The sequence below is a fragment of the Chelon labrosus genome, assembly GCF_963514085.1.
Source record: "Chelon labrosus genome assembly, chromosome: 7".
Classification (NCBI taxonomy): Eukaryota; Metazoa; Chordata; class Actinopteri; order Mugiliformes; family Mugilidae; genus Chelon; species Chelon labrosus.
In genome coordinates this window covers 10,879,219-10,893,992 of record NC_140343.1, presented here as the reverse complement: position 1 = coordinate 10,893,992, position 14,774 = coordinate 10,879,219, and the positions used below count along the sequence as shown (strand labels likewise).

The following is a 14,774-nucleotide window of genomic DNA, read 5'->3' as shown; positions in this document are numbered from 1 at the left end:
TCAGCCAAGACAGCCCTACAACATCCAGAGCCTTAAGATACCCAGGGCTGATTTCATCCTCTCCTGGAGATCCGCTGCTGCGGAGTTGTTTCACTACATCAGCGACTTATGCCCCAGAGATTGGACGGGCCAACCTCAAGCCCTCCGGCTCTGTCAGATCAGGCAGGCTGTTCTTCCCAGTCACGCCCTTCCAGGTCACGCTGTGATTGCCCACGAGAGCATTGAAGTCCCCCAGCTGGACAATGGAGTCCCGGGTACTCTGAACTGTCAGGACCCGTTCCCCGACCCGAAGGCCCAGGGAAGCAAAACTTTTGTCCACCCAGGAGAACCCCAATCCCAAAAAAATATTAAACCTCCCCGTCGGGGAATCGAACCCCGGTCTTCCACGTGACAGGCGGAGATACTGTCCACTATACTAACGAGGAGTACATGACCACTGTCTGACGTCACCGCGAACCGGTCAAACTTTTCTCTGTCCACTTTCTATATTATGTCTTACCTTTAATGTATGGTTACAGACACACACAAATGGATTGTTAGATTTTGGCTCTACATCTGAATAATATGCAAGGAAAGTAAGATATGATCAAACTTAAAGGCCCTGACAAGTGGGCAGTCTCAGCCCACTTTTGTTGCACCATTGGCACTAGTTAGACATCCAATGGCAGCTTTTCAGCATGCTGAATAAGCAATAAACATGTTGAATCCGTGGAATTGGTGGATTCAACGTGTTTATATCCTTCTTCCTCCCTCACAATAGGGAGAGAGGAACAAGGGGTTACAAGCCCTTCATTTGTCATACATGTGTCAGGTTATATGATCTATTTTTAAAACTTTTGTTTGTTTTCGTTATTGTATGTCATGTGATTTCTGAAACTCCCCAACATTATATTACTATTTTAACACCATTACACTTCTACAGAGGAAATGACTAGCAATAAAAACAAGGCCCTGTGAGTGAATCCTTTTTATACTCACCGCAACTTGAGGTCTGTTTTTGTTTTTAAAGATGCTTCATGCCAGATGGGCTTGCAAATTGCCGGGTTAACTATGAGATAGGAGGAGACTCTTTACAGTCTCTGCTTCCTTTAACAACTTCAGAATGTCTGGCTTCTGAAAGATTTTCAGAAGTTCAGCCAAGAGAGACACTGTGGTTTTCGACATGCTGCATTGTTTTGATCGCAAACTAGCCGTCTTTACCCGTTAAGATTTTGTCTCTAAATTATGTCTGCCTTTAATCCTTAATGACAACAGCTGCAGAGGCCAACTATATTCAGTAAAATTATTTAGTGAGTTGGCGTATAGTGTCACAGACGTCACCAAGACAACTGCTTGATTTCACAGTATAATGCATGGGAAACTGAGCAAACAAAGACACTTGTCTCTCTCTCTCACACACACACACACACACATCTGTGCATGCATATACACACCCGCATAAAAGTGATTAAACTCAGCGGGACTGCAGGCCTCAGCACTCTTCTCTCTACTTACTGACAGCTTTCGAAGTGTGTGTGTGTTTGTGTGACACAGCATTGTCCTTAGCCAGACAATCCCCTCCCTACCAGCAGACCCCCAGGCACAAGCATGTCTTTACATGACACTAATGCTATCAGTCTCTGTCTTTACGTCTACTCTTTGAGAAGAGACGGAGAAGATGGAAACACGGGACAACAATCTGATAGAGATATCAGGCAAGACGATGTTTGATCATCCCTGTGGCTGTATGTGGGAGCATTTAAGTACCTCTCCTCCTCTCTCGCTCCTGGAGGAGGCGTAAAGAAGTAAGAAGGTGCAGGCGGTGGAGGTGATTGTGGACTCCAAGCTCCAAGAGGTCGTATTCTGAGAGGTGGAGCAGGTCCTGGAAAACATTAAAAAGCAAACAAAGTTAATCTGAGGTGATGCTACTCAAGATGAGGTGTTGAAAAATTCATCTTCAATATAAATACTAATCCACTGACATGTTTAAGCGTTGACAATCATCACCTGCTGTGGAGCTCAATAGGTTTTGGTTTACTGGCTTAGCAAAGTAAACACACAGGCACACAGAAGCACTTCTTATCCACATACAGTGCAACTCAAATATTAGACAAATAGTGAAGTATTTTTCAGGAGTTGGTGAACACAACCTGCACTGAAATATGTTGGACTTGCTGTTGAAAGGGTTGTGAACCCAGCATTTAAAACTTAAGTCAGATTTATTGACTTTATTGCAGAAATAAATAAAAGTCTTCATAGTTGTCTGTTTTTAACAGCTGCAGTGTGTCATGATTGAAGAATCACTCTTTATTTAGTTTGACTTTCATGTTGTAGTCATGCCAGAAAAATGAGACAAGGAGATCTGACCCTGTGACCCAGGGCACAGTGAACTTTGACACTAAGAGACAGAAAGCATCTCAGTTCTGACTGGACAGTGTCAGGTGGTCATCAAACTGAGACTGACACTCATAAAAAGAGAGATGAATATTTCTGTGGCCGTTACTTTGGTCCGAAAGTGGTGCAGGATCCAGACAGACAGGCAGAGACTAAGACTGTCTCATCTTTCTTCCTACCTTCACCTCATCCACTTGTGCTGGTTGAGAAATGACTTTAAACGCCTGCTGTTCTGTTTTCACTTGCAAGCGTTTTCCAACAAACACCAGCAAGAGTAGGGTGAGCTAATTTTAGTAGGTTGTGTATGCCTTCTAGGCTTTCCAGATGTACTTCTTTATGGCGCTGGAGAGTAGGGGGTATAATTTTTGACAGAAAAAACTTTCGAATGCTCAGACCGTACATTTTAAAACTGACGAAACTACATTTGAGGTTTGTCAAAATACCATTTAAAGAATACTTGCCAATCACAGCAAATGGTGGTGGCGTTATAACTAATATTAAACATTTAGCTTTAAGAACCAGATTCACTGACAGTTTTTCAATATTGGGTTTGGGCATTTAAATACTATTGAGTCTCTGCCATCACTATAAAGTCCAGCTGTTTTGGAACAATTAACAACACTTGACCACCGACATGGCAGAACAACACACTGTACAGACAAGCTGTGTTGGAGCTTAACCAGACCCCGCTAATTTGAAACGGTTAAAAAACCATTTGTTCTTCCCAGAAACTGTGAACATTCAGAAGTACCAGTTCATAAATTAAGATTGATTATTGCACAGGACAAGACTTGAATCGAACTCAAGGTTCTTCCACCAACAAAATTTTAGTATTTATTATGCAAGATGAAGATCTGTCAGGCCAATCAAATCATTTTGGCAGGCTTTATAGTAACAACAACACAGTCGTACATGTCATCTGAGTGTTGTTTGCTTGATTTTTACAAGGAAGGTGTTAATTTTCTATTGTCTTGTCTGTAGTAAAAGATGTTGACAACAAAATAATTTCAAAGGACAAATAGTTAATAGCTATTACGGCATTTGTCTAGACGCATGCATCACATAATACGTTGCTCTGATTTGTTGTAGGCATGTCCAATTGCGTGCAAGGGCTTTTTTCTCTGTATCGGTTGAAATACGCTCGACAATGAAGTCTAAATGGGGTGTTACCAGGCTCAAATTCTGACAACAAATGAGTCTCACTGCACAAGGCCAGCACAAGATGATACTGCTGTCCTTGCTGCAAGGTAGGAAGCACACAATCTGTCTAGACAGCTTGGTGGCTCCAGCGGTGCAGAAGACCACTGGCGACCTCCTATCTTCCAAAAGTGTGCCGTCTCCTCCCCTCATCCTGCTCCTGTCATTACAGCATTGTCATGACACACGAACAAACACACCCTGCCTCTCTTCACTATGGTATTAACATAAACGACCCCTGAAATAGAGAGCCACCGAGTCTTTGAACCAGAACTCAACCTTGTGCAGTGATTGAACTACACAAAAACACACATGTAAAAGACACACAGTGTGTCATCACAGGACGCTCCCAGCTCAAACCAAGGCCTTTTTGTTTTTGCTTTCTCAACAATGTGACCATTCTCTTAGCTCATCACAAACACTGCTCTGTTTAGACTACGCACGCATACAGTGGGCAAAGCCATGAATAAAAACACACACATACACACTGTAAAATCACACAGAAACCGTGCACAATCAACACACAACTAATTAGATGTTACACACAAACCCACAACCACACATGCATACCTGCATCCCAGAGCAGCCAACTGCACACATGCACACAAACACACTCAAACCCACTCACATATGCAGCTGTGAGCACAAACGCAAAAGCTGAAGAACCTTAAAAGACAAATGCGAACACACACATAGATGAATAAAAATTGTGCTGACGAAACAAATGCTGCAGATGTGATTGTATAGTTCAACACACACACACAGAACTGGTCACTGCAATCAACATACTTCAACAGGACAGTAATAACATGTCAGCAGGTTAAAGCACACTCATTGAGCTGATGTTAACACGTGTAACACACACCTCCTGACTGTGTGTGTGTGTGTGTGTGTGTGTGTGAGAGAGAAAGACATGGCTGATATATCCGTGCCTAATCCATCTCAGAATCTCGACCTCCCTCTATCTTTCTCATCTGCCTCTGCAATGAACAACAAGTTGACATGTTTTCTTTGTTCTTTCTTTTCCAAATCATGCAGAGCTGAACAACAACATGAACTCTCATACCAGTCCTGTGGAGAGTTGATATAGCAGTTGTGGGTGTTGGTTTTGCTGGTGTGAATGTTGTTGCAGCAATGGATGTGCAAGTGAACAGAAATAGCAGAGGCGCTGGGATGGACCTGGACATTAAACATCTCACCTTGTAGCCGTGATCTGGAATTTTTTTTAAATCTTGAATAAGTATTTGGGACATTACAGTACATTGTGGTATACAGCTTTGCTTGTAATTGTTGTTTTTCAAATTAATATGATTCCCAGTACAAAAGTTACCCGCTGACTGCAATATGAAAGATAAAACTAGTGCTTTAAAGAACTGAGAGATGCTGTTGTGCATGTACAGTAGCTGCTGGCAGTGTTAATGATGTTGGCCAATTTGGTTTAGGAACAAAGAATGATGTGTCCAGAAGCAGCATGGATGACTCAGACCCACTGAGCCGCATACTGTTGTTATAATAACCAGAGGAAGGTTAGCAACGGTGCACCGAGTTCATTATGAACAGAGGATGGTCAAGAAACGTTGGATGAACCATGACTGCAGTTACTCTGTACTGAAAACCCTCAGCTTCATGCATATATTCCAGACAACTCATATAGTCTATCTTTTAATGTTAACATATTATATTCAGCAAACAATGTAATTTGCAAGTTATATGCAGCAAATTGGTGAAATAAGACTAGAACAACCTTTACTTGTCTTAGTTTCTCACATTGCTTTCTTTGTATCTCTTTCTAGCCACATCTTTTTCAGAGCTTTTCTCCATTATGCATTCACTAATTACACCAGTGCATTCTGGGAAAACATTAGCTGGAGTTAACGCAATAAATTCATGTCTTATTGGCTCATCAATCTCACCTCCAACCCAGTGGCTGTGTAACGCTCAGAATAAAGCCGGTTAATGGCTGGATGTTAAAATGGCCTCTACATCAGTGTCCTTTCAGTGTAACAGAGCCGTGATGAAGTTTTATTTGGCTTCTCTTATTAGACAGCTGTGGGAAACGCTCTTAATGACGACCACACTTTACTTTCCTGTTGGCTTTGCCAGACTAGAAACATTATTAGTGAAATTCCCAGAAGGTTTAAAGGGGCAGTTCATTTAAATTACAACATATTTAACATATTCTTTCTTCTTACACGTCATGGGGACAATTAATAGTATTTAAAAAAAAAAAACTTGTTGTATTGTTAATGGGTGTTCCTATGAGACATCTTTCCAAATTGTGTTGTTTAGTCTGTGTTTAAGACGGAAAATGACATTAGTTTTATTTGCTCCTTCACATTTTCTCAAGAAGCTCTGGTATCCCCTGTAACCGTGTAGGTGTGTTTAGTCTTCAGTTGCTTGGAGAGTCATCTTAAAAACAAACAGCTAAAAACATTTGGTTTGTGTATTGGTGGGTCTTACCTCTACGCCATCATATTCCTGCTCCAGCGCTGTGCAGTACTGTGGCAGTCCCAGCTGGCTCAGCCATCGGGAAATAGACTGGTGCTTCATGGTGGCACATATAACCACATGCAGATGTAACGAGATGCACAAACACTTTTGCACGTCTTGCACGTCCTTTCTTCTTTCAGCTGGAATCTAAGACAAAGTGGAGGAATACAAGATCAGTTGAACTTAGATGACCAGTGCGACAGATAAACAACAACAACATTTAGAACTGCCTTAAAATGCCTAGAGGAAATTAAATATACACTAAGGAAATTAAATCGGACAATGGACATCTTGTCAGCATGTGGGGAAACCATCAGAGGTCATCTATTTTCTCATTGGTTTTGAAAGAAAATCAAGACAATCAAATGTGCTTATTCACATTATTTTAAAATGATGGACATTAAACCTAAAAAAATAGGATACGTTTGAACTTGGTTTTCCATATACAGTTCTAAGAGACAACGTATGTTTATCTCCAAAGTAGCTCTGCAGTCATGTCTTAAGTTAGTCTCAGCAGGCAGATAATGAGAAACAAACCCTATCAATGTTTCTGCTGCCAGTTAAAATAGATTCACAATTAATTTAAATATATTCAACCAATAATGGAAGTGTATACTGGGAATAAATAATGATATCACCTAAACACCACTCTTACCTGCTACCACAATCATTTCAATTATAACAATGCACACAAACAAACTCAATGTGATACAGTAATAAATAACAGAATCAAACTGAACAGAACAAGAACTAAACCATTTTTAGGAATTACAAGTAAATTGTGATATAATAATTTTCAGCTACATTAGCTGAGGAACTGTTGAGGCAGACATTAGTCAAGAAACATCTGGTTTTGGCTAATTTATAAATTTAAATACCTAATAAATCAAAGTTCTTCATCACATAGATTTTACAATCATATCCAAATCCACTATTTCCGTGAATCTGTTTGTATTTAGATACCATCTACATTGGCGTAATAAAACAAATATTAACAGGGATCGCCAATATAGCATAAACTTGGTGGTGGTTTTCCGGGATTGTTTGATTTGTTAGACTGCCTTCCCATACATTACTTACACAACACAATAATGGAACATTTTCCAAGTCTTTTTCATTCAGTAATAATGCAGTACAAATACAACTTTGCTTAGAATAAAGAAAAATATATTTCATAACAAAATTACATATAGCGAAGCTACTCCAAAAAATGAAAATTTGCAATTCAGATGGTCTGATATTCTTGAATCCCTGTAGTGGAACTGATACATATGGAAATATGGAAACGTAAAGAAATTATAATGAGCAGGATCAATAGGAAACTAATTTCAATTGATGAAAACAGCAATGACTCTCTCTGCTGTATCTGATTACTTGTTTTTCGTCAGGTAGCATCATTGTTCCTGTGCTGTCAGTGTCATTGTGCCCGTTATGTTTTGTGTTATGTGTCCATGCGTGTGACATGTCATTGGTAAAGACATAAAAATAAAAGTCAGATAAAGGAGAAGGTGACTGAGCATGTGCAGTGAGCCATACACCCCCCACCCAATCACATTAAGTGATGTATAGTACATGATGTCAGTAATGTCACAAAAGGTGGTCGGACCCCACCGCAGCCGACCCCTCACCGGGATCCATCAACCATATCAATCTAATCTACAGTATGTGTGGGTGTCATCATGTAGATTAGAGAAGGGGAGTCATTCATATAGTATATGGACTCCTGTCAGCCTCGAGCACCATTTCCAGTTCAAACCTAATGTAAGTATGGAGGTCGTTCAGGAGAATGATTGACCTCTGTGTCGCATTCACAATGAGCTTATACACAGTATCAACTGTATATGCTGTAGTACAAGACAGCCGCTTTCTCTGCTGTTTTATATGATGCCATGATGTGTTCTCTCTCCATAATCTCCACAGATTTAGCACTTCATTCTCAATGCAATCTTGAATTAATCAGTTTGCTTCTGATTTTTCCGTCCTCCCTCTATTTTCTGTCTCTCTACCTGTCCAGACTCAAGACCCCCCCCATATGACCTGGGTTCTGTTCAGGGTTTTTATTCTTGCTAAAAGGGAGCCTTTGCTTGCAACTGTTGCCTTAGTGCTTTCTCTGGGGGCTTCGGGCTCTGGGTTTTGGGAAGCACCCTGAGGCAATTTGGCTTGTTATTGATGCAAAGTAAATAAAACTGAATTCACATTTGTGGAAAAACTCAAGTGAAAATCTAATATTGCTACGTCAGCCTGCAACCTTACGGTATTTAGACACTGTCCTTTTTATGTACATGCTCTGCAGCTGTTTCTTGTGTGTTTCACCTCATTGTAAAAGCATGATGGATGTGACAAGCTTCACACACACTCACACAGATGCACGCATGGAGGGCCAGTGGCATTACTAACTATTTCACTATGGTACAGTACACACACACTAACGTATCTAGTTCTTCCGTGAGGTTATTCTGTCTTCTTACACATTACTACAAGTGATTTTATGGAGCACAGTTGAGAAATTTAATGTAACATACTACTTACTAAACATACAGTGACACAATTAGTATGTAGTTATTAGTTGTTGCAGACAAAATAAGATGGATTAGATAAATGAGAGAGATTTCAGCTGTACTTTACATCATCCGTAAGGTACTTGTTGGAAGCGTTGTAATTTGACCAACTTCTTGTTTTGCTGTTCACTCACACTGACGTGCAGTTACAATAATGCTTCAAGGCAAGGATGACCAAAACTGCCAATTGTGAGGGTTTAACACAAAAAGCCAAATATAGCAAGCGATAAGTCTGCTACACAATGACACAAATAATGAGTAATAAATAATGACTATGTGTTGGGCCACATTTTTGCACACTAAAAACATAAATTACCACATTTTCCGACTCACACCTATTTAAGAACTTCGGTCATACATGACAGGGCTGTGATGCTGTTTGTGATGAATAAGCAGCCAATCGGGAGGCTTAAAACATTTCATCGCTCTTTCAGTCTCGTTTGAATGTCAAACTAAACTCAAGTTTTGATAAATATATGCATTTTAGACATTTCTCACTGTCAGTTATTAAAAAGGGTGGCAAAAAGGGAAAGGTATACATAACAGTGCCTGCCACATGATTATCAAGTCTTACAGCCTTGATAGCTATTTGAGAAGTTTGTGCAGTTAGAGGATGCCAGTGAAACCAGAAGTGGCCGCACCCTGTCTGATATCAAGACCTTTCAGCGCATCTTTCTGCCAGATGATCCATGTAACGACTGAACGAACTGCAGAACAGCTGCGTATCGTTTTAAAGTGTTGAGGCTTTTCCCTGATATTGTGAGTGGTTTATCTCATAAAAAGTTTAAAAGGGACTCCACATGACTGGCTCTTGAATGATAACAGAGCGTTTCCAGACAAACAGTTGAACACTTGGATTTGAAGACTCAGTGGGAGGAAAGCAGTATAAGGGAGCTATTACAGGAAAAAGGGAAACATGTCCTTTAGGGAGCTCAGATGTCTTTTTCTGGTTAGAAACAAACACTGGCTGCCACCATGATTCAGGAACAACATGGTAGGGATATCAACAACTGGCAGAAGAGAAAGTTTTTGTCACATGTGACTCCTGAGGATCTCTTTCCTCCGACACTGGTGTTTTTCTCTTTATTTACAAAGAACATGCTTGTACACATTCCCAATAGTGCTGACAGGAGAGGACACTACAGAAAAGGTCAGCGCTCATGAGCGAAAAGAAGACAGCACTGAGGAAAAATATTCCCAGCAGAACCAGTAAAGAAAGTTGAACCAGCACTCTGTCCCTTGAGAGTTCTTCTTCCTCTCCTCTCCTCTTCCTGTTGGTTTGACCTCAGCTGTTTCCCATGACCACTTTCCTCCAGAGCACCATCGCAGCATCCATTTTTATTATCCTGTATAAATAGACTCACTTACTGTATGATCTAAACAGGCCTGGCTACTTGACAGATACTCACCAAATACCAATGCAGCTGTGGCAAACAACAAGCCCGACGGCCAGAGCAGCCAAGACCGCATCAGAGGACAATTTCCCTTTAACTCAGCCACTCTCTAATGTCTGTATTGGCTGCCTTTTATAGTCCAAGGGCATCCGCTTTTGCCAATCACATTAGACTGACACAATCCAACCGATTGAATTAAGCAGCAGAAATAACATCAGCATCACCACAAGGCCAATTCCAGCTCCTGTTACTCAGCAGTGCAGCACGATGTCTGATAATTCCAAATGAAGGACGCTGCACAGAAGATGAAACACTTTTACTCGGATACAGTAGCAGGCAGCTATGGTGGACTATAACCTGAGTCAGTGGACCACATCAAACCTCAGATTATGAAACATATTCAATACCTGTAATCCTTTAAATATGTGCATAGGATCATATGATTCCACTGCAAGCCATCAAAACTGAATCATGAAGTTCTAATCAAAGTCATGGAAACGACGCTGTTAGGCAAGTACTGGTGTCTAGAGGCCACTGAGGATAAAAGCCTTGCAAGTTAATCAACGTGTGGCTTAATGTAGGACATTTAAAGGCATAATGAAACAATTAGGCCGTTGGGAATATCCACATTTTCCTCTGACACATTATAAAATTATGATGAAAACTCTATATGACCAAATTACAATAACTTACTGTCAGCCACCACCACTTCTTAAAATGTTAGCAAACCCATCACCACTTGTGAACTCTAACCTCTCAGAAAATTTGTCTTTACGAAAGTTGTGAAGACCACAAGAGGAAGCCATTCATACAGAGGTTACTCGTGAATGCAGTAAACACTACAGCATTTGAAGGCAGCGTGTTACTGGCACCAATACCGACTTTATTTTGGATTTTGTATCAGCCATGATCCATCAGCCACAACTAACTCCGAATAACAAAAATGATTCTACAGAGAGACAATAACGCCTTTAAAATTTTGCAAAAACCCTCAGCTAAGGTGTGGGTGTTGGATGAGAACAATTGGATCCATGCTTCTTAAGGCAGAATTTACAGTAAACAAAACAGACTCCTATTTCAAATTATACACTTTCCACACAGCCCTGAATTACAAATCGGAGACAGTTTGAGTTGTTTTGCTCCCCAAAAAGACAACAGGTCTTCGTTTATTTTCCCTGCATTGCAGAGACGCCGCTGACCAATGACAGACAACACTAAACCAATACGTTGCTTCACTTCTCAAATTTTAAATAAATCCAGAGACAGCTGAAGTACATTTTCATGTTTTTTTGTGGACTTTATGGCTTTTCAGCCACAAATTAATAATGAAGCACGATGCCAGGCTTCTAACACGCTAGGTCAAAAGCACCATCTCATTTTTATTATACAAAATAAATAGGTACGTACACGTACACTTAGAAAAAAGGGCCTCTTGACCTCTCCTGAACTATTTATGAGGTGTGATTATGAACATGTGACTCAGTGGGAATATCATTTTCTCCCTGTGGTTGGGTGCTTGACTTGAGAACATGTCTGAAGCTGTCTTCAGAATGTGTTTACCTGTAGGTTACTGTAACTATAGAAGCAGATGAAATTTGCCCCCCCCCCATCCTTTTTTTGTCCCCCTTGTCATCGTCCTATCTCTATCCACTTATCCCACACTTGATTCTCAAAGAGATCTGAATAAAGAGTGAAAGCCACTTCACAGCTTCCTGAATCTGATGTAGGCGATGTGTGTTGGGACTAAACCACTGCCAGAGGGGTTTATGAAACGCACAACTTCATCGTGGTTATCTACCTTTCTCTTTCTAACCCACACACACACACACAGGTGGAAATTGAGCATGGCTGGGCTTGCAGATAAGTAGCCACGCAGCAGCAAACACCTTATTTGTGTGAAATGCTAGATGACTTTCACTGGGTCTCCGCTCCGAGCAGAGGGGCCATTATCACACTGCACCGCAGTTTTCATTTGGATTTTTGCCTCCGGGAGGTCGCATTTCATTTAAAGCTTTTCGTCTCTGCTCCCAAATACTTTCCAACGTTTTCTTGGATGTTAATTTTCTCTGCTTTACGGGGCATTTAAATACAAGCATGTTTGTATTTCTTTTACAAGCCCTAGGGGGCCGAAGGAGAAAATGCTTTGGCAGAGTAATTTCACCCCACAAAAGTACATTTCCAAGTCAAAGTTCATCTCCTACTTACACAATATAATTTCATATTACTTATATCAACTGACTGACAATAATTAGTGTAATGTTTTCTTGTAAATCAGTTTCAGTAAATCAGTAAGATTTATTTCTTCCTAAAAACTAGTGTGGTAGGGTTATTTATTATTTATTTAATTTTTTTTGCACATCCCGCTTGGATCTTCAAAACATTTGCAGAAGCTTTGAGCCAACATGTTTCTGCATTGCAATTTTCTGCCCAGTAAAACATCACAGAAGACTTGACTCGATAGACATGGATTCTATGTAATTTTGATAATAACTGGGAAATTCTTTCAAGTGGGATATAAAAGAATGATTAAATCTTTCAACTTATTCGCGCTGCAGTTCTGCAGACATATATCTTGTCTCTTTGGATAGAAATGTCAATGAAATTTGGTAATTTCCAATATTCCTTTTTGTAACTTGTATTTGACATTAAATGACTGTTGCCTGCAGATAACATGCAGGAGCTGGAAGAAAAAGAACAGAAGTATAACTCAGCTCAGAGGTAATTTCAACAGGGAGACGCTTGTTTTATGCAAAAATAAGATCTGCAAAAGGCTTAGCAGCATCTGTGTTATTCTGACGAGGACAAATTTGGGTCATTCATACCTTTTTTTTTTATCTGAATCCCATCAGGTTACAGTGCAAAAATTATCTCTACCATTTTAGAGAACTCCCTGTACCGTGCAAGTTTCATGCAATTCAGTCATAAAAAAGTGGGACTAAATAATCTGAAGGTGAATCAATTTTAAGTAAAAATGAAATCTGCAAAAACAGTTTTTTATAAGTCAGTGCCTTTGTCAAAATACTGCGCATACATTATGTTTAAATTGATAATAAATCATTGCTAACTCTCATTAATTAAAACATGTAACGTGCCAGGTTAATGTAGTAACGATTGGGGTGTTTATAGTCCTGTAAAGCGTTGCAGCACTGCTTCCTTTCGAACTAAATATCTGTAAACATCTTACAAAAATAAAAGCACTACCTTGGAAGAGTTGCAAGGCGACAGATCCACTCATAGTAGCCTCGTTTGGGCGCGATGCACTGCAAAGTTGCAGTCGGGGGATGACATTAGCTTGAGTTACTGTCGACACCTCCGCTGAAGTCTGCAGAAAGCCACAACCCTGGAGTACCTGTCAGCAGCAGCACCGGGACACAGAGAGAGAGAGGGGGAGAGAGAGAGAGAGGTGGTGCCTTCACTGCAAGCACGGAGAGAAAAGTTCACCGATGCTCATATGGATTTAAAAAAAAAAAAAAAAACATTAAACAAACATTAAAATGTTGGTGGCTCGGTAACTTTGTGATGCAGTCGCAGCATATGGAGGAATCTAGGTGATGCTCATTAGCTGGAAAACTCTGGAGCTGCAGTTTTTTTGGAGGGTGGGGATTAACCCTCAGAGGTACGTTTGTACTGGTTCACCCAAAATAACAGCGTCACAAGTGCTGTGTCTGCATATTTACCCTCCACTGATGACTTTAGGCTTTCCTCTTTCTCTGTCGTTTTTTATTTATTTGTTTGTTTTTGGTTTTTTTAATTATAGCCTAAATAAAACGAAGATGGAAATGTAATAAAATGTTCAGGTCGCACAAAGCTAATTAAAATTTAAACGACACCGTGGATATTCTATTAAAAAAGACCGAAAATAATCTTAGGTGTTCTCAGGAAAAGAAAAAAAGAAAAAAAAGAAAAAGACTTTTCAAAAATATAATAACATTATTTTGAGTACAAGGTTAGCATGCTAGTTACGTTATTCGTTGCTTTGCTAACATCTTGCACTTTAAGCATTGTTTTAACACAGTATCCAACAACAACAGAATATGTAGATTAAAATTAAATTAAACATTGCCAGTTTGACTCAAGAAAAAAAAAATTAAATGACCTAATACGGTAAAAAAAAAAAATAAAAAAAAAAAAAAATAATTCACGAAATACCGGTTGGGAAAGTTTACCATTTTCGTTACTTTTCCGTTACAGTTAATCGCCATTTTTTACATCCGACTGTGTTCCTTTCAAAATAAAAGACTTCCGCCTTTACAGGAAGTTGTATAAAATAAAAAACAGTTCACCACATCAACCCATGTACATATTTGTACATGTTTTCCAGATTCTTCTTGATGTGTTCAAATCAGGTTCAAATATGTGTTTGCTCTTCTTTTAACCATGATCACACCCCCCCCCCCCCCCCCCCCCCCCCTTTTTTAATTTTTATTTTTGGGACAACTCCTGCCCCCTTGTGGTGTTTTAACTACATGCATCAGTTGGATGTAAGCAACAAAGCCAAAAAGACATCACCTTTTCATTAAATAGTAACACCAAAAAATACTTCTCTTATTTCTAAATGTTTAACTGACCTATGAATACATTTTATGAAAAACACCAAAGCTGATAATGGAGCGAAACTGATATTTAATGAGAAGTGAGGTCTTTATCTAGGTCTCTCTCTGACCTTGAACAAATTCCATTGGTTAGGGAAACAAAGGAGCTTGAGGCCCTCGGAGGCCACATCTATATGCTGCTGCATGGAAACTTTCCAACAGGTAAGCTT

General features: G+C 39.8%; 1 protein-coding gene across 1 annotated transcript in view; it reads right to left on the bottom strand.

Annotated features, from left to right (window-relative positions):
• The window catches only part of bcar3 (BCAR3 adaptor protein, NSP family member), a 54,729-nt gene extending 52,913 nt beyond the window's left edge, over positions 1-1,816 (bottom strand). Inside the window, exon 1 of the mRNA XM_084549098.1 lies at positions 1,747-1,816. The gene's annotated coding sequence lies outside the window, so the exon portion shown is untranslated. The remainder of the gene's footprint in view (positions 1-1,746) is intronic.
• Positions 1,817-14,774: the final 12,958 nt, after the last annotated feature.